Source organism: Hylobates moloch, unplaced genomic scaffold, assembly GCF_009828535.3.
Source record: "Hylobates moloch isolate HMO894 unplaced genomic scaffold, HMol_V3 SCAFFOLD_5, whole genome shotgun sequence".
NCBI lineage: Eukaryota > Metazoa > Chordata > Mammalia > Primates > Hylobatidae > Hylobates > Hylobates moloch.
In genome coordinates this window covers 144,861,283-144,882,679 of record NW_026652280.1, presented here as the reverse complement: position 1 = coordinate 144,882,679, position 21,397 = coordinate 144,861,283, and the positions used below count along the sequence as shown (strand labels likewise).

The following is a 21,397-nucleotide window of genomic DNA, read 5'->3' as shown; positions in this document are numbered from 1 at the left end:
AAGTTGGCTTCACCATCTCACTGCTTTGAGAAATTGTAACTGCTGCATCTCACCATTCCTACCCTGAGTTAGTATTTTATTGCTTGCAAAATATTTTTTACTAGAATAGGAATGCTCAAAGCAGATAGAAAGATACTCTTTGTTAGACAAATATTGCTTGACTAGTAATAATCAATAAATAATGAATATTTATATCATAAAAATAAATAAGATAAATTAATATACTCATTTTGTTAGAAGAAAAAATGAGCATTTATCTGCTACAAAGGTGGGATGATATGAAGTATTCTTATCAGGCATCTGTCTGATGCCCAGGTAAGTAGTGTCAGAGGACAAGGAAAGGTCGGGAGACCCACTTGTAGCTGGAGTTTGCAGAAGCGGAGAGAAGTAGACAATAGCTGCGCAGGAAAGATTCTATTGCCAATGTATAATAATCCCTTTTTACCAACGGTGAGCAGGCATTCACTTTGCCTTAGGAAATACGTAACATTTACCTTTGAACCTTTTGATCGCTGGCAACTGATACTAATGCAAGACAGGTAAACCTTTCCTTATACTTTGGGAAAGAACAATTGACGACTGAAAAAGAGTCAGTGGTTCACAAAGACCAGTAAAGCAAACAAACAAAAAGTATATTTAATATATGGCCACTTCAGATCTAAGGGATATAATTACCTAACAGGAGAGTAAATCCCCTGAGCCATTTTGTTTTTACATGGAAAATGTTTTTTCAGTTTGTGTTGATATTAACTCTATAAACTACTCATATTTTGGTATATTCATTTATTCTGCCTGTAAAGACTTGCTTTCTGATTTGCCCTCACATCTGCGTTTGCTGGAGGAACAGATGCTCAGTTCCTAACAGTCAAGAGTTTGGCCTTTTCCCTCCTATCACTAAACCAGAAAGAAACAGGGTTCCGAAGAATGGTGGCAGCTTTCCGGTGGTTGGCCTGCACGTTTACATTTAAAGTAAGCAGGTGGCATCAATGGGCTGCCTAATGACTAACAAGATAAGAATGCAATTGATCTTTTTATTAACCTGTCTCCCCAGGTGGGTGGCAGCCTGCTCCTCCCCTCTGGGTTCAGTCACGTTGTTCAGTTCCAGGAATCATTTTAGATCTTTTTGCTTTTTTTGTCTGAGCTGATACTTAAAACACAGGGACACAAGTGCTAATATCCATCTCACCTAAATTCTATTCTCTCTGTATCTCCAAATTGGTAACTGCCTTCATCATTTGAATCTAATAAAAAAATTAATGCAAATGCTAATGCATTTTCAATTTCATTGATAATCTTTTCATGCTGAATTTGAACTGTGGATTTGTTTGTCTCCCTTCTAGGTTACCGACCACTTACTCTAAACTTCACAAATGGTTCTGAAGAGTATGGAGCCTACGTAGACTCATAAGGTAAATGATTAATTTCAAAATAAGATATAATAGCTTCAATGATGATATGAATTCAAGCACTGTCTAAATGTATTTGCTTTATCTATTGGTGGTTTTCTAAGTTCTGATATTGGATGATCTTTTATTACATGTAGAAGATAAAATCATGATCCTGGGTGGAGATGAGGGAATAAGAAACTACATGTATGGGTTACCTCTCTCCATGAGTCAGGTTATTCGTTGTATGTTGCTTAAGACTGGCTGTCTACCTATTCAGATTTCTTACAAAATTATGCTTGTGATCTTAGGCATTTTTCTGCCTTGGAGTATCACAAATCACATAGGCAAGTAGAGATCAATTAAAGTTGCTATTTTCACAAATGAAGCCAGAAATTATTAGGATGCATTCCTTTGTAGAAGTAGGGTGAGGTACAAAATATCCTGTGGTGGTGTTAGATGAGGAAGTGTGGGCTGAAGGCATTTAGAGAGGATGGCCTCTGGCCTCTTATTTCTACTTCTCTCAATCATGGTCACCATTTGCTTTCCTGGTTATTACTAAGTCATTATATATTCCTAGAAGCTATGAATTCTATGTTAAAGTGGACTCATACAGAATCTTTAATTCCACCTATAGCAAAATGATTAAAAGCCTAGCCTTCAGAGCCAACCTAAATTCAAAGCGTGATTCTGTCATTTACCAGCTATGTGACTGTGGGCTCCACATTCTTATTTGCAAAATGGGAGAAATTGTCATACCTGCTTTCAAGAGTTGTGGCATAGCATAAACAAATTAGTAGACGTAAAATGCTTAAAATATTGCCTGGCACCTAGTAAGCACCAAATTTACTGATTTCACAAAGCTCTATTTTTTGGATCTCCTCACTTTACGGATTGTTTGACTAAATCTCTATTTTTCAACTTCCTCACCTTACTTGCTTCAGGTTCTCAATTCTTCCATAGTCCACAAACTTGGGGGCTATAGGAATTATTAAGGGAACCAAACTCTCAATTCCGTTTTAGCAGCCTCTCTCCTATACTTTCATGTAAATGCCAGGAAAGAAAATAATTGGCATCGCATTGCCCTTTGAATGGGTTCCTGGCTCACTCTAGGTGGTGTGACGTGTAAAGTGACCTGAAAGTGGGGTGCCTGCCAGCTCGGCGCACAGCACAGTGTAGTTGGAGAATCAATTACAAGGCTTGTCACCATTTCAGAAACATGCAAACATCAATTGGCATAGAGTTTCAGGAAGCAGAATAAAAAGGAACCTACAAAACAAAAAGCCTTTCAGGGGGATGGAGGCACAGTTCTTCCAAATCACAAACGGATGATTATGATCACCATTAGCACTTAATGAGCCTATATGGGGATAATGACTTCATCTGCCCAGTAGATTTGCCAATAGTTCATGTTGCCACTCACGTTCATCCTTCTCTTCTAAGAAGCATACCCATGGTGTAAAGTCATGGGATTTCCCTCTCCTCCACTAGCAAAAACGTATTTGTCAATTCTACCATCCCCTAGTTTTCTTTCAGGAGGAAGGTAACAAATTAGAGAAAAGAAAATAACACCCAGGAATGGCTTATACAGTCCTGGAACACCTGGGTTCAATCCAAAATTGGTCACTAACTACTCTCTGACCTCGTTTTCTCATCTTCAAAATGTAATCAGTCACTATCCTATTTACATTTACATAGTGATATATCACTCTTCTATTTCCAAAGGTAATATTAAAGATGAAAATGTGTGAAATTGATATTTTGACATAAGTAGAGATATCATTTATTATATTTAATTTAGGTATTTATTACAAATATTATAATTTATTTAGCTATATTTTTCTTTTAATAACTAAAATGTGGAAAATGAAATGTTAAAGTTTAAATGAGCTATCTGCTGAGCTACTTAAAAAACTATTAATTAGAATGAGATATAAGACCTAAACTGAAGTTTGATCTTTTTAAAATTAACCATACTATTATAATTTTTATATTACTCAACAGTAAATTTTACTGTTAAAATCATTTAAAGGGGGCAAACGTTGGCGAAGTAGAAGTGATATCATGAAGAACATATATTAATAATAGGTTATTTATTGAAGGAAAAAAGTCATAATAGATACCATTCCCTATGATGATACTTATGTGAATTTTTTTTCTTTTTCCTGTTTTAAAAATATAATTCAGTAAACATAGTAGATCTTAAAAATGTATAATATATTGAGAGCAAGGCAAGTAACAGTTACTGTGGAAGGGATAATATTAGATATTAAGAGAGTGTTTTAGGGTAATACTTCAGAAATTCAGGATTGTTTTATGTTAAAATATTTCAGCATAATTTTCCTGGCATCTTTGTGATATAAATAAACTTTATTTGCTATGATAGTGTAAGAAGCAAATATGGGTAATGTCTACTACCTATAACCAGCATTTCAGGAAAGTGTCACTGTTAAAAATACATGGCAGGGATTGCATTTTTGGGCTCTAATCTCAAATCTGCATGTGAACTTTCTGAGTCATCTTGAGTAATTAGCATCTGTGTGACTAAAATTTTTGATATACAACTTGAAGAAATGGATGAAGGGACCTCAAAGAAAGAGGCTGATTTTTAGAAAAAAACTTCCAAGCAACAAAAATGGTTAGCAGATTTTAACATGCACAAATTCACATTCTGCTATTTATCTTTCCTTACATGTACACCTATGCCTCTCATATGGTTTGTACCTGTGTCACCACCCAAATCTCATGTTCAATTGTAATCCCCAGTGTTGGAGTGGGGCCTGGTGGGAGGTGATCTGATCATGGGGGTAGATCCTCCATGAACGGTTTAGCACCCTCTCTTTGGTGCTGTTCTCCCGATACAGTTCTCAGGAGATCTGGTTGTTTAAAAGTCTGTGGCACCTCCCCTGTCTCTCTCTTCCTCCTGCTCCGCCATGTAAGGTGGCTTGCTTTCCCTTCACCTTCCACCATGATTGTAAGTTTCCTGAGGCCGCCCCAGAAGAAGATCCTGCCATGCTTCCTGTACAGCCTGCAGAACCATGAGCCAATTAAACCTCTTTTCTTTTTCTTTTTCTTTCTTTCTTTCTTTTTTTTTTTTTTTTTGACAGAGTCTCGCTCTGTGGCCCAGGCTGGAGTACAGTGGCTTAATCTCGGCACACTGCAAACTCTGCCTCCCAGGTTCAAGTGATTCTCCTGTCTCAGCCTCCAGAGTAGCTGGGATTACAGGTATATGCCACCACACCCAACTAATTTTTGTATTTTTAGTAGAGACAGGGTTTCACCATTTTGGCCAGGCTGATCTTGAACTTCTGACCTCAGGTGATCCACCTACCTCGGCCTCCCAAAGTGCTGGGATTACAGGTGTGAGCCACCACACCTGGCCAAACTTCTTTTCTGTATAAATTACCCTGTCTCAGATATTTCTTTATAGCAAAGTGAGAATGAAATAATACAGCCTCTACACACCCTGATCTCATCATTTCAAGAATCATGGCCAGGTGTGGTGGCCTACCCCTATAACCTAGCACTTTGGGATATCAAAGCAGGAGGATCACTTGACCCCAGGAGTTAGAGACATGCCTGGGCAACATGGCAAAACTCTGTCTCTATTAAAAAAACAAAAACAAAAACAAACAAAAAAAGACAGTGAAAGGGTTAGTTTAAATTGGACCCTCCTCATATTCCACAAAAATTTTTAAATCACAAAAAAAGTCAAAGCTAAGTTTAACTTTTATTCTTACCCACTAGATATTTGGAGACTTTTTTTCTTATCATCTAACTAATTTTACTAGGAGGAGGGTCTATATTACACCCAAAACTTTTCCACAACAAAGAAATATAAAAAGAAGATAAAGTGTGACCCCTATACTTTACAGTTTATAGAATTAAAATTAACATATACAAAAATAAATATTAGCAGCAGAAAAAGTATACATATATGTTCATTTCAGTATAATAAATTATGAATTTTATAGGAATTCTGATGGAATAAGTGGCATCAAAGTTGTGGTTTCAATAATGAATACTTTGGATACATAGTGCTTTTGGGGGCTAAATAACCAGTGATACTATGGATTTATACTATCCAGGGTCTGTATAATAGGCTGTTTGATCACTAAAAGTAAGACACAGGGATAATTGAAGGGGTCAAGTAATTCATTATGAAGGCAGGTGAATCCTAGGAAGTCTTTCACTCTTGCACATTCAGTGAAAGTGCCAATAGGCATCCCACCAAAATCCCCAGCGTAGCCAGAGTCTGAAGCTTTCTTCTTATATAGCAACAGTGAGAATTCCAGGATGAGCAGAAAAAATTCATTCACTTCAGAGAGAACTACAATTACAACAGTTGAATTATGGCCTTTATTTGTTTTACTTTATTTATTTATTATTGAGACAGGGTCTCACTCTTTCACCCAGGCTGGAGTGCGGTGGTGCAATCACAGGTCACTGCAGCCTTGACCTTCCAGGGTCAAATGATCCTTCCACCTTAGCCTCCTGAGTAGCTGGGACTACAGGCATGTACCACCATTTTTGTATTTTGTGTAGAGACAAGGTTTCACCATGTTGCCCAGGCTAGTCTTGAACTCCTGGGCTCAAGCCATCCTCCCATTTCAGCCTCCCAAAGTGTTGGGATTACAGGCATGAGACACTGTGCCTGGCTCAGTTACGGCTTTTAAGACCCATATGTTGGTCTTGTGTGCAAAGCTCGATGAGTAACCCCATTTCTCTGAATAGAAAACCAGAGTCTCTGAGGTTTATCAAGCATGAGCACTGCACCCCCGATGAGTCAGTTTCCCTAGCTCTCCCTGTTAATCCATCAAGTTGCTTTCTTCTGATTTCTAACCAGGCTCAAAGTGAACCAGTTGAGAAAGTCGGTACCAGTGACTTTAACAGAGAGAGGCTGGAGAGTATAGATGAGTCCATACCTAGCTCTAAGAATAAACCATTTGCCATCTGAGGAAGAAATGAGATCATTCTCTTATTAATAATCCAAAATTTGACTCACAGAAGGAACACCAAAATTTGACATTGGTCTTGAAACGTTAAGTTGTATTGTGTTGAAAACCCATGAGTATGCCAATGACAATAATCATACTACCATTAGGTACTGAGAGCTTATTGTGTAGCTGCCATCCTATTATACGCTTTAATTTATTATATCGCATTTAATTTTCACAAAGTTCATATTAGAAGAAAGTATTGGCCCCAGTCTAAAGATAAAGAAATAGACAGAGAAATTTACTTTGATGAAATTAACAAGTAGCAAGTGGCAGAGCCAGGATTTGAACCCACATCTCTCTGATGCCGAAGGCTGTGCTCTTTCCATTATGTACACTACCTTTCTCACAGTGCTGCCTCACTGTCTAGTGATGCTTTTCTAATATGCTCAGGTACCAGGAAGATGACTGAGTTGACAGTTTTATTGCATGTATATACATTAACATCAACCAATGCTTATTATTTAGTCCCATGAAGTCAGTGAATGTTTTGCAAGCAGATGGGCTACAGATTCAGACAAATCAATGAATATTTGAGCAAGAAGTGAATTATGAAAAGCAAAAGCATTATATGTGCTTTTTCTGGGAAGTAAAGGGAATGCTATAGTGTTAATAAAACAGACCCCATGCTAATGACTTAGAGTCCCCCCAAAGTAAAAATCAATCTGACTGTAAGTTAGGTTGATTTTGTTCATTCCATAAACTTATTTCTCAATGGAGCTTCTTAATTTTGACATTCAGAATACAGAATCCTGTTCATGGCTCTTTACTTCCTCATTTAAGGTCAGTTTACTTCCTAATCTCCTCATTTATTATTCACTTTCATATAAGACTCACCTTGTTTTCACATACTTCATGTTCTTACACACTCGCTAACAGCCCTCACTGTCTGGAAGATCTTCCATTGATCATACCTTTTTTCTTGTTTCTCAAATCTTTATTGTACTCAGCTTCTAGGATCTGAAGTTCTGATTTTGCTCAAAGCCTTCCCAATTAATTAGATATAAAATACTACCGTCCTTCTATGGAAATCATCTTTCCTCTAGAGTCAAAGGCATTACCAACGGTGAAATGTATTCATTTTGTATATAGCAGTAATTTCAACAGTTAGATTGCACTTTTCATTGATCTCTTTCTGTCTGGTTATAGTAGAAATGCTACTGTAGAAAATTTGTAAATATCAAAACATACGAAGAAGAAAATGAAAGCCATTGTTTATGCCAGAGAAGAGCATTGCTAACATTTTTTTGTATTTCTTTCTAGCCCTTTTCTGTTTTCACCACATGTGGTTGTGTTTTAACTTAAACTCTCTCTGCCTTAGTACATTTTTATCCTGCTTTCTTTTCTCTAAAATTGGACCACTTAATATTTGGTTTCACTCAGTTCCTTAGATTTATAAGAGCCAAGTAACCAGTAGGAGATTTTGCCATTAAGAGTCCCGGTCAAGCATTGACTCATAGAAGCCTAGAAGCATTCATATTTCTGGGCTTGTTTACAAATATAAATCCTATACAGTCTTATGCGCAACTCTTGAATAATTCTTCTCTTTGCTTCTATCATGCGTTAATTTTTTGTTAATTAAAACCACTCTATCTCATAGAAGTTAGAAAAATATATGAATATTACATTATAAAGACATGGCATTATAAAAGAATACACCTGTCTTTCAGATTTCTAAATTAAATTATAAATCTAAAAAACTATTTTGTATTCATATAATGTAGTGTACACCTTCTATGCGTTCTCTCTTCTCTCCGTGGGTTCACGTTAGTGTGTGGAAGATTGTTTTCTTGTTCAACTTTCCCTTTAAAGGGATCTTTAAAGCCCTTCCCTCCCCACCTCCACCCCAGCTTACTTTAACAAGACTTTGTTGTTTTTTATCCTGTGAACATACATTGTGTGAAAACCTAACTTTCTCCTTGTGACTTATCTGTCCGATTACGGGATGCAAGTTTTTATCATTTAGCTCATTAGGAAAGACTTTACTCAAATAATTACTATGCATCTCATTTCTTCCACCTATTAAAAATAATGTTTGATTATTCCGCCCAGGTTTAGACATTTATCTGGTCTGGATTTGTTTACTAACCAAACTTTTGAAGACACCGATTTTTCCCCACAAAAGCAATTAAAATGTGACTCTCATGGGAGAAACAGCCTTACACAATTTTACTGAACACCTTTATCTCAATTCCCCTGGTACAAAGTGTATCCTCGGCATCCACCCCATGGCTTGTCATCATTAGCTATTTGTAAATGAATAAATAATATCATTCAACGTATGAAAACCCATCCCCATGCAAGCAGGACTACTGACTTGTAAGGGCTAAAAACTTTCACAGCTTCAGTAAGAGGCAAAAATCTTTCATTCTACAAAAATACATTTCTTTAAATGCCACTTTTGAATCTCCTGCCTATGAGAATAGCATTTCTTGCACCTTATATATTCTCCACACTACCTAAAAGAGATATCAGAGACTATCCAAGTTGAATCCTAATTCTAGATCTATTGGAAAACCGCTAAGTATATTCATGCATTAGTCGAGTAGATTTTGCAGATGAAGACATGGAAGCTAAAGTATGAGCACCATTGAGAAGGAGCATGAGACCTGAACAGGGAGAGAGTGTTGAAGTTCCTCAGGCAATGGGAATTCAAGAGGACAATCATGAGGTGTCAGGACAATCAAGACACGGCAATATTTTTAAATGCAGACATTCTACATCAAGGCAGATATTGCCAGCAAGAGGTCTCTGTTTTATTGAAGTCTAAACTAATTCCCCTTGTTTTATGCTCCTGAATGGTTCATTTGCTTTGGGAGCCTCAGGGGTAAAAGGAAGGGAAACAAATTAAGTAACACTGCAAAGACTTGTTAAAACTACACAAGGTGTGTCTAGCTCTCTTATTGTTATGTGATACATTGGGTAAAAAAATCTGTGGGAATTCCACTCTGACTAACTGCATAACAACTCACAGCTGATTAAGTCAACCTTTGAAACATGCAATGTAAATACAGAGAAAACCAAACTTAATATGCAATAGCATAAACTAATCATTGTTTCATTTTCTGGCAATTGCGTTGGCACCAGGGTGAGAAGTAGATGAAAAAACGCCGAGAAAAACAAAGACATCTCTCGGTAAATCAGTAAGTTTACAGATTAATGAAGAGCCAGACATTGCTGTTAAGGACTTAATATGCAGTGATTATGAGTCTGACCTTCCATAACAGCAGCCACTTAAGAGTTCTAGTGATGGGGAGACTCACATATGTGCCTAGAGAGAGAAGAAAAGAGAAACATTTATGACTTTTGCACCACCCAACATACACAAAAACACACCCTCTCTTAATCTCTGTCTATAAAACTTTATTTACATAGTTGTAAACTGGGAAATCTCAAGCATAAAACTCTGTCTGTATTAAATATACAATGGTTTAGTGGACTGGTGACTACAGCAGGCTTGCTGATTTTTGCTTTTCCTGGCAGCAAATGATAAAAAATCTTAGGGAATCCGTATATCTAAAGCCAAAAAGCAGCTCCCAGTCATTTGTGGCATCATTAGCAATGTTGTGATGTCCCTTAAGGACAAAACACATAAATGTTCTCATGTCACTTACTATTGTGTCAAGGAGAAAACCAAAATGAGCTTGCAAAGTCATGCACCAGCTCAATTTTGGGAGGAAAAAAAAAACTTCCTTTGAAGGAAACGAAATCAGTCCTCAGTTCAAATTAAATGTGGACTATTCTGTGAAGCTCCAATAACAATCAGTACTTATGGACTTAAGGTGCCGGCAAATAATGTTTCGTTTAAAAGAAATTGAATGAGGATTACTGACAGAGAAAGTTTTGATGCTCTTTTGTCATTAGTTAAAGTTAAACCATGGCATTATTGGCTCAGTCTTGAACATCTCAATCCTCATTCTTTTCTTTTTCTTCTTCCTTTTTTAATGCACTAGAGGCATTCGTCTGATTAGGCTTGTGACTTAATCTTATTAAAACCCTGTCATGCAAATGTATCATAAGTGTAGCGTGAAGATTTCTGTCTCATGCAAAATTTAACTTAAATTCTATTGGCATGAAATACTTTGTTATACACAAACCTTCTGTTTGGTTTGCTGACATTCTTCTTAGTCTGCTCTCATGATGATTCATTATCTTGTGATATAGATTTCCAAGTATCATCTTTGTATTGATTTTTATATCTTTAATAACCACTCCACAGAAGATGGCTCCACTGGTGTCATTGATCGCATCAAAAATTCAAGGCTTACAGAAATACTAGAGGGCTAATTGGTAGCAGAACATTTCAGACTTAGTCTTAATGCAGTCTTAATCTTCTGCATTAAACCTACCTGAAGGTTTCCTCTTGGAATCAGCCAGGAAAAATTTAGCACTTCGTTGAAAAACACCTGGTGGGAGCAATGCAAGAACATTGCAATCAATCGACTACGAACTTGAAAATGTCCCATAACATTTAGATATCAAGAGCGATCCTTTCATCATCTGGGCCTCCATATCTGGAATGCTCCTTCCTTTTCTTTTCTATGGCCTCTGGCTCCACCAAGCCAGATTTGCTTATACATTTTAGAACAGAAACTGTCAAAGATAAGTTCCCATAATTTTAAAGCCTGTGCCCTTCTGTGGTTTGATCAATAGGTGAGATTCCTTTGCAGAAAGTCAGAGTGAACATCCTGTTTGTGGAAATGATGAAACAACAAATTCAAGACCATAGGTGTATGGCCAGCAAGCCCAAGGATCCATTAGATGACCAGGTTTCTCATCATCTAACTTGCTTCCCTCTTGCTCCTCATTCTCAGAGCATACAGACCTGGTTTAGGCAATTAGAAACCTAACCAAGAGAGAAGCAAATACTTTCTGTAATGCTCAAGAGGAACTTGATCATAAAGTTGAAACTTTGACTCATTTTATTCTTTCCTGGGTTATTTTGTGAACTTACTCTGCCAGTCGGTGTATCAAAGCACAGATTAGTATAACCTGGTACCTTCCCTAGAGGACCTTATTCTCAGAAGCCTGTGGGCAGAACGTGGAAAGGAAACTAGGACGTCTTAGAAAGATAAGGAGGAGGCAGGATGCACAAGGATGTAGGCTTTGGAACTGGCCAGACCTGAATTCTATTCCACCTCCAACATCGTGCTGTGTGGCACTTGGCAGATCACTGCCTCCCTAAAAAAATGTCAACCATGAAAATTTTCCTTCTCATAAGAATAAAACGTACCAATGCGCAGAAATCCTGGTACTGAGCTTGTTATCTGGGCTCCACTGAAACACCTAGTGGTTTTCAACACAGAGGTGTGTTACATATTAGAAGACCATAAAGGAAGAAGCCTTGTGTTCTGCTTATTTGTTTTTTATTTTCTCCCTGTAGGAGTTGAAGAAGTCATTTTTGAAAGGTGGAAAAGGGGAAGTCATACAAGAAAATTTGTATATGTTCTGTTTCTTAGCAGGATTTGAAACAAAGAACTAAACATATATGCTGTTCAGCATTATTGTAGATACAGCATCAAACACTCAGAGGAATTTGAAACATGAAAGACATTGGAGTTAGAGTGATGATTTTAGAAAGACTGGAAATAGGAAAGGATGAATCAAGGATGAGGTCATAGTGAGATATTATAAAGGATGTGGTGAATTTCTGATATTTAGATTCTTGAATCTTGAGTGAATGCTTGATCACCAGAAATTGGATGAATTCTTAAATCACCAGAAATCATAGTTGTAAGTTTCAAACTTTCTGATTTTAAAAATGAGATTTAATAACCTCATAAAAGCCTAATACATTTGGAAGGGTCTTAGTAATTAATTTTAAGTATCAATGCACTCTTAGAATTTATTGCTGAGATTGTCTTCAAAGTGTTACATAACAAGTGTGGGTCTCAATTTACTTAGGATATGATATTTAAGGAAATGGCAAATGCTTGTATTATACAATTGTTTTCCTTTTTTCCTTTCTCTTTTTTAAGAGATGGGATCTCTGTTGCTCAGGCTGGAGTGCAGTGACACTATCATAGCTCATTGTAGCCTCAACCTCCTGGGCTCAAGTGATGCTCCATCTCAGCCTTCTGAGTAGCTGGGACTACAAGTGTGTGCCACCATATCCAGCTAATTTTTTAAATTTTTATTATTATTATTATTTGTAGAGACAGGGTCTCACTTTGTTGTCCAGGCTAGTATCAAAGCCCTGGCCTCAAGCTGTCCTCCTGCCTTGGCCTCCCAAAGTGCTAGGGTTACAGGCATGAGCCATCACTCCTGGTCCCACAAATTATTTTTTTATTCAAGTCATTGTTTATGTTGTATAATTATGTGTATCATAGAACTTAGTCATGTATTTGTCCCCATAAATCCCCATCTGCTTATGAAATTTTCATTTATACTTTCATCACATCCTCCTTTCCTAAACAAGCTACAGTTTTCAATCTAGGAGAGGAAAACATTTTCAGGCAGTTTTATTACAGGTGGTTTGACCATCATTGTGCAACTGCCTTTTGAGCTGCCCTCCCACAAAATAGTTCTTGATTTTGCTGCAGTTTATAAAAGAACTTGTTATCCCACCTATCTGCTCCTCCTTTTGTCTTCTGTTTTCCTCCTCTTTGCTCTCTTCCTCTCTTTTTCTTTTCTAACTTCATTCCTTCCTAAGCTTCTACTTTATTTTCATGATTCTTCTCCCTTCCTCTCTTCTTCTTCCCTTGTCATGTTGTTACCTGAACTGAAGCCCAATGCACAGAGTTGCAAGTTTAACTCAAATTTTATTTATCCTTAGGATATTTATATAATACCCGAAGGCATCCCCCAATATGGTGCTAAATTCATTTTCCATCCTTTACAAGAAAGATGTAAAATATGAAAGGAAACAAAAATTCTGCCTAATTCGGTGAAGATAGTTTTCCAAGTGCTGAAAAATTTCTTTTTTTCCTAAACCTTTCCCTTTCTTTCCCCTACAATATAACAAAAAGGTCTCTTGACCACAGAAAACTTTGCTCCATAGTAAGTTAATATGGTACATGAATATTTTTTGTTTCCTATTTTTAAAAACTTCAATATACTACAAAAAGAAAATGTGGACCTCCACTCTTAATGAACTAGGAAAATTAATTTATTTATTAATTTATTTTTTGAATGCTGAGAAAATTTAGACACTCGATACTAATCAGCTTATTGTTTCTGAAAATTTTTCTTTTCTGTTTTAGTAGTATTATCTATTCTTTACCATTCTCAGAGAATTTTTTGCTTATTAAAATAACACTATTAAACAGTATTTGATTACTGACTAATAACCAAAGAATTGAAATATAGTAAAATGTCACTAGCAAAAAAACTTTTTTTTTTTTTTACTTTTTGTCAAATTCCTCTTTAATAGATGTTAAAACTCAAAAGTGGGAATTGACAAGATTTCCAACCAAATGAATTTTTTTTTAAAGTTTGGGTTTGTATGTAAAATGATCCAGAAGTGAAATATGAGAGTTACGATATTTTCAGAATTTCTTCTTCTGGTCATCTCCGTACCTTTTACACTCTCCAAATGGAGGCCCCACATCATTTCATAGTAGGAGCCATAGTAGGAGCTTTAGAATCATTATTGATGTCGTTCTGGAGAGCAAATTACATGTGTGCTTCAATTTGCCGCTACAGAATTTACATAACCTCAGATTTTGAATTGAATGACCAATGGACAAAATTGGCATCCTAACTTCCAATCAGATATTAACTGCCATGTTTTCAGCTACTGTGATGCTTTCACTTGCATTGAATTCTTACAAAAGCTCAATATGAAAATTATTATCATTTTTGTTTTACAGGTGATAAAACTGAGAATCAGGGAAATTAAGCAATGTTGCCCAAATTGACAAACTCAGTAGTTATACCACATAGACTGTTCTGTTTGGCAAATAGACCTGAAAAATAGCAATTTGCCAATGGTTGGTAAATATTGTTTGTGATGTTTTGCTTATTGTGGTAAGAATACTTACCATGAGATCCACCCTCTTAACAGATTTTCAAGTGTACAATAACATGTTATTACCTATAGGCACAATGTTGTGTGGCATAGCTTTAGAATTTATTCATCTTGCATCACTGAAACTCTATATGTTGATTAGCAACTGTTGCAGCTTTTGTAGTTTGGTGAGTGGGAGGGAATGGCGCCCGCGCGTTTTTCTCTTCTGTTGCAGCCAGAGGGAGGGTTAGTGTTACAGGATTCCTATGGTGCCACTTTCCCAGTGGGAAATCTCTGCAGCCACATGACCTCTGCCCAGGGCGTCACTCAGTCCTCTGGACTCACGCCATCCCCTTCAGCCCAGCAGGCTACACTCAGCTTGCACTACCGGCCCAGATCCCGTGCCTGCCACAGCTCCATACTCAGCCCACGGCTGAACAGGGCATGCCACAAAGTGGCTTCCATGTTGGGCGCTAGTGTTTAGATGAGGTGGATGTGGTGGCGCCTGAAAACTAGGAGATGCCAGAAACCAGGGAGTCCCAAGGAGTGTTACAGCTTTTGCTCGGGGAGTCCTGAGGTCTGAGCCCCCAGGAGATGTTATAGCTCTCTCTCATTCCTGCTGACTGCAGCTCAGTGAACAGGGACGTGTTACAGTTCATTCGTTCCCACTGCCCACAGCTCAGCAAGTTCCGGATTCTTGTCCCGCCACCAGAAAGAATAAGGTATACAGACACTGGAGAGTGAGCGGGGCAGAGAATAATTTTATTGAGTGACAAAAGGAAAGCTCTCAGTGGAGAGGGGATCTGCGAGTGGGTAACCCTCTGTGTGAGAGGGGGCCCAAAAGCAGATAGCCATCTGTGCAGCTGAGTCCAGGGTTTTTAAGGGCTCAGATTAGGGTAGTGTGTGCTGATTGGTCTATGGGTGGTCTTGGAAAAGGCACCACTCAATTGGTTTAAAGGCAACAAGGAAGTTCTCACTCTGGTTGCGGACTCTATCCGGAACTGGCAGCTCCGTTTTCAGGCTTTGAACTGTCATTGGCTTGAAGGTCAGGTTTCACCAGGGACCCATCACTGTCTGCCTAGGAATCTGTCTGTCTCCTGTTGCTATTACAACTCACCAATTCCTCCTTCCTACAAACCCTGCCAACCACCATTCTACTCTGCATCTGTGAGTTTTACTATACCTCAAGTAGAATCAGGTAGAATCATGAAGTATTTGTCCTTCCATAATTGGCTTATTTCACATAACATAATGTTCTCAAGGTTCATCCACGTCACATATTGCAGAATTTCCTTCTTTGTTTAAGGTGCAATAATACTTCATTGTATGTGCATACCACATTTTCTTTATCCATTCATCTGTTTATGGGCATTCAGATTGTTTCCACATCTTGATTATCGTGAATAATGTGGCAACAAACATGAGAGTCTTAATAATCTCTTTAAGATTCTGATTTTATTTCCTTTACATACATACATGTGTATATATATATACACACATACACATATATATACGCACACACACACACATATATATATATATCCTGCTACTTAGTGTGTGTATGTGTGTGTGTATATATATATATATACACTTTTTTTATTTGGAGTTTTTTTTAATTTGGAGTGTTTTAAAGACCCTCCATACTGTTTTCCATTGCGACTGCACCATTTTGCATTCCTACCAGCGGTTTGCAAGGGTTTCAGTCTCTCCAGAGCCTCACCAACACTTTGGCTTTTGTTATTTTTGTAATAAGCAGCCTAAGAGGTGCGAGGTGATATCTCATTGTGGTTTTGATTTGCATTTCCCTGCTGATTAGTGATGCTCAATATCTTCATATACCTGTTGCCCATTTGTATTTCTTAGGTTGCTTTTTCATTCTGTTAATTATTTTCTTTTCTATGCAGATACTTTTTAGTTTGATGTCCTCCCACTTGTCTATTTTTATTTTTGTCATGTAAATTTTTTATATTAATGATTTATATTAATTATATAACACTATATATATATAGTGTTTGAAGTGATTGGGTTGATATCTCCAGGATATTATTTTGTGTCCATTATATATCATACCACGTAACTAAAGTAGATATTTGTTTCATTTTATTTTTAAAAAAGAAAACATTTACAACAGCTGCTTTACCTCAGCCAACTTAAGAAAAACTTATGAATTGATTCATTTTTCAAAGTTAAAAAAAATTGCGTAATTTTACCTTAAAGGGATGGTTATCCCTAAAACCTGTCTTTGACAGGTTATATTATAATCTCTTAAAACTTTCTTTAAAATTTCTGATTCCCTAGGCCTGAGTTCAGACATAAAGTATCAGAATCTTGGGCAGCACGGCTTGCAGAATTTGTGTATATTTACTGTTTCCCCATTGATTGGATGTGCTCCTAGGAGTTTGAAGAGCCACCCCTTTTACTTTATTAACAAAGAATAAAATGGTCAGAAACAAGACTAGAAACTTTTGATCTCCTGGGTCCTATCAAATTGCCTCTGAATACTGTTCCTAACTAGGCAAAAGGCATGCAAGGATACAGACTGTAAGAAGCATTGCAATGGACTGTCTTCCTTGCAAAATTGCTGGAGTTTTCCCTTTCAGGATCATCTATCCTGCATGTCTCTGTCAAGTGTACATTTTATATTTGTTTAAAGGAAACAGCAGTACTTATGCAGATGTATGACAGCATATGGTCAGGATTTAGATGAGTGAATACTTGCACCTGGAAATCAAATATTAGTACAGGCAGTCCCCTCTGCTTGCCCAGGGCAGCATCCACTGAACAGGGTAAGGGAAAGAGCTGCCAGATCAAACGTAATCCAGATGTCTTTTCCAACTCTTCCTCTTCCCCATACAACCTTCCATTGTTTTCTCTGTCCTTCGGCGATATTTCTAAGTTTTTAAAGGAGAAATGAAGCCCAGAAAATAGAACTAAATATGTTTTTAAAGCGGAACAAACATATTACCCACTGAGCAGTAAAAGCTTTCTTTTTTTTTTTTTTTTTTTTGGTTTTAGCCTTTTAAGAGGTTTTATTTTCATTATCTTTTTCAAGAACATATCGGATGTTTGTAGTAATCCTTGGTCAAAGATTTAGAAGAGTGTCCTTTTTAGCTTAATTTTCCTATTGACTAGGCAATTTTTGAGAAAGTGCTATCTCAGATATCATAAAGTGTCAGTAATGCCCAGTTACCTTCACTGATTCTAACTTTTACATAGTGTTAACTGTCCATTTATTGCATTTTAATCTCAAACTGAGCTTGTTGCTTGGGGTAGGTAGTTCACTAGTAAAGGATCTTGTTTTATCTTTTCGAAACACTTTTCCCCCCTTAGGCATGTCATGCAAGCTCTTTGTACTTTAATATCTATATATACTTCAGAGAGATAAAAAGAGGATAGAGTGTTGTAAATATGTTGATACTTTCTGATCACTCTGAAGCAGTAATTCATCATTCAAAATCTCCTATATAAAGATAGCTTTGTAAAACAGGCCAAAAAGCAGAGTGGGGTGTGGGAAGGCAGGGAAAACTGTCCAGGAATAAAGGCACGAAATGAAACAAATTTAAAACCTGCCAGTACGCAAGAATTCTTCTAAACAGAAAAGAATGGCTGATAGTCTTACAAAGAAGGAAGAAAAGAAGAAAGGGGGGGGTGGAGAAAGAGAGACACGAAGGAAGGGAAAGAGGGAGAGAGTGACAGGTGAAGCCAGCTGGGCTTCTGGGTCTGGTGGGGACTTGGAGAACCTTTCTGTCTAGCTAGAGGATTGTAAATGCAACAATCAGCGTTCTGTGTCCAGCTAGAGGATTGTAAACACACCAATCAGCATTCTGTAAAAATGGACCAATCACACTCTGTAAGATGGACCAATCACCACTCTGTAAAATGGACCAATCAGCACTGTAAAATGAACCAATCCGCAGGACATGGGCCGTGCCAAATAAGGGAGTAAGAGCTGGCCACCCCAGCATGCAGCAGCAACCTGCTCTGCTGCTCTTCCATGTTGTGCAAGGTTTGTTCTTTTGCTGTTTATAATAAATCTTGCTGCTACTCAGTGTTTGGGTTTGCGCCACATTTAAGAGCTGTAACACTCACCGTGAGGGTCTGTGGCTTCATTCTTGAAGTCAGCGAGACCAAGAACCCACCAGAAGGAACAAACTCTGGACACATCAGGGAGGGAGGGAGGGAGGGATGGAGACAAGCAGACTTGATAAGAAATGGCAGATTCTGGTGATTAATTTTTTTCCTACATGACCTACAAACAATGCATGTGATGGAAAGTTACCACGCAGTGTAGTCTGATTTTAACTCAGTTACTGTTACTTGGCCCTTGTTCTCATTAACATCTTGCTCCTGAGATTTTCCAAGTATTTTATTAACTGTTTGATATATGACTTTTTAAGACTTTTTGATCATTCAAGACCTAAGAAAGCTATCCATATTCTTTAAATTGGGTCATTATATTTATTTTATAGAAAATCATTTATTAGAAAAAGGGTAAAAAAATTAGGACAGAAAAATAAGTTGGCTAAGCAGTGGCTCATGCCTATAATCTCAGCACTTTGGGAGGCCGAGGCAGGTGGATTGCTTGAGCCCAGGAGTTTGAGACCACCCTGGGCAACTTGGCAAAACCCAATTTCTACAAAAAAATACAAAAATTAGCCCTGAGGGGTGGTGCACACCTATAGTCTCAGGTACTCAGAAGGCTGAGGCAGGAGGATGGCTTGAGCCTAGGAGGTTGAGGTTGCAGTGAGCTGTGATTGCACCACTGCGTTCCGGCCTGGGCAATAGAGTGAGACCCTGTCTCAAAAAAAAAAAAAAAGAAAAGAAAAAAAGAAAAGAAAAAACAAGTTGTGTAAACTTTGTAGGAAATACAAATGGTCATGGTCTTCAAATGTGTATGTAGCAGGGGAGAGTTGGTGTCAGGCAGATGTGGGTTGGATTCCTTCCTCGTTTACTAGATGCATCTGTGGTCTCTCTGAGACTCAGATTCTTCCTCAGTGAAATAGACGTAAATTTTTTGACCTTTAAACCAAGCAGAAGAGTGTAGACCCTCTTCTAGACTGAGTGTTTGGTACTCAGTCAGCTCTTGGTAAATATAAATTCTCCTTGCTAAAATTATTTTCTTCAAAATACTTCTGGTATTTGTTTTAGATGACAGTTCCCCAAATTGAGAACTTTTGTTCCAAAACTGTTCCAGAGACATCTTTGAAAACCCAAGGCTGCAAGTATTGTCAGATTTCAGAATGAAAAGAGGTTTTCCTCTGGCCTCTTTCACTCCTCAGTGGACTTTAAAGATGTTGGGAACAATTTGGTCTTGTTTTATGTGTCGTGGATTCTCTTTTTGTGAGATAGTTACCTAAATTAGTAAAACATATGACAGCAAATGAACCAGACTCGCAATAACCCCCTGAGCAATTGGCTCTCAACTACTTACTTCACAAGGTCGTGTTCAAGGCTGGGTCAGGAGATTGATGTGTATAAAGACAGTTCAGATTCTTTGCAGAAAAGTGTCCTTGGTGTCATTATTTATTGCCAGTAAGAATGAAAATATCACCACCACTCTCATTAAAAGAAAATTGTATTAAAGCCTACTTTAAACTTGTTTCTCAAGTTTGTCCAGATAATATGGAAGGAAAAAAGTTTCTTTCTTCCTCTCTTTTTTCCTTTTTTTTTTTTTAAACACAAGCAAACAAAAACAAACCCCTCTAGTGCTCCTATACCAAAGGAAATGAATTGCATACACACACATCATCATATTAGTAGTATGCCCCAGCAGGAAATCTTGAAATGATTGATATTTAAAGTGTTATCGTCTCAAGTGGAAGCTCCCATCAAATACAAATGTACAACAGTTGCATTTTTTCCTTCTCTTTCTTTTCTGCAAACATGTAATACAGCCCCAAAGAAATCATGCTGACCAGCTTCCTTTCTCTCTATTTAGTGCCTTCCTTTTCCTCTCCCTATCTCTCCTCATTACCCAGCCCCAATTTGTACACGCACTCCATCCCCCCAACCCCCACCCGTCTCTAGTAGTGTGAAAATAGAAAAGCGTCTGAGTATCTGGGCAGCCTATCAGTTTGCTTAGGTTCATTTTAGCTAATCCAGACATCCCACACAGCAGGGGGAAAACTGCTGTATCTGGTGAAACAAGAGCATGAATAATTAAAACTCTGTTATTAATGAACTTCCAGTCGTTATGTAAATGAAACTGATTTCAAGTCTAATTTGTCAGCCTGAATTCTTTCTCTGTTCTTCCTTTGTCTAGGACAAGAACTCATCATAATGGACTTGATAATAAAACACTAGTAGACATGCTGTGTGCAGTGTCCATCTGAGTTAGGGCTTTCAGCGTGGTTAATTGATACAGTTACTCCAGAGCAAGTCTATAAGGCATTTTGTATGCCTCTAAGTTTTAAAAGCCACTCTTTTTCCTTTTGACAGGACTGCCTATTCTTTGCACATACCTCATTATCATTTACCTTTACATGAGGGGTGGCGTATAATTACTGCCTAGTAAATAGTTTCTTTTGCAATATCCATGATATTCAAAGACAGCAGAGTTCAAAAAGGTCCAGGGGAAGATAAGGCTGTAGTCTTCAGAGAATGACAAATAGCCACCAGGGGGAAAAAAAAAAAAAGAAAGAAAAGAAAAAGGAACACTTGGCAAAGTGCAAGACCACTAAGAACCAGTCGCCCACTGTTCCACCATCAAGTGTCACTCATGCTGTTGGTGGCATTGTCCAAGTGATACTGTGTTGTCGGTGGTCACATATTTCAGCTGCATTGTTTAGATCTACTGTATTGTTTGTGAAATCATTCACTATTAAAATGACAGCTTCAAATATCATAATTTGATTTCCTATAGTTACAAATATTTTAAACAACATAAAAGCAGTAATTCTTTCAATAGAAAGCTATTCAGCAGTGTCAACTCATTGACAATTTACTGAGTTCTGATCTTTTTACGTTTGGATTTTGAGAATGCTTGTGTATTATTTTTAGGGAATTGTATAAATTAGATATCAGAAATTAATTACTATTTTGAATATGTGGCACATGATTTTGTCACT

General features: G+C 37.5%; 1 protein-coding gene across 3 annotated transcripts in view; it reads left to right on the top strand.

Moving 5' to 3' along the window:
* Positions 1-21,397, top strand: part of ADGRL2 (adhesion G protein-coupled receptor L2) — a 696,353-nt gene that overhangs the window by 139,334 nt on the left and 535,622 nt on the right. For all 3 annotated transcript variants that reach the window (XM_058439634.1, XM_058439632.1, XM_058439633.1), the window contains exon 4: positions 1,341-1,409. The gene's annotated coding sequence lies outside the window, so the exon portion shown is untranslated. The remainder of the gene's footprint in view (positions 1-1,340; positions 1,410-21,397) is intronic.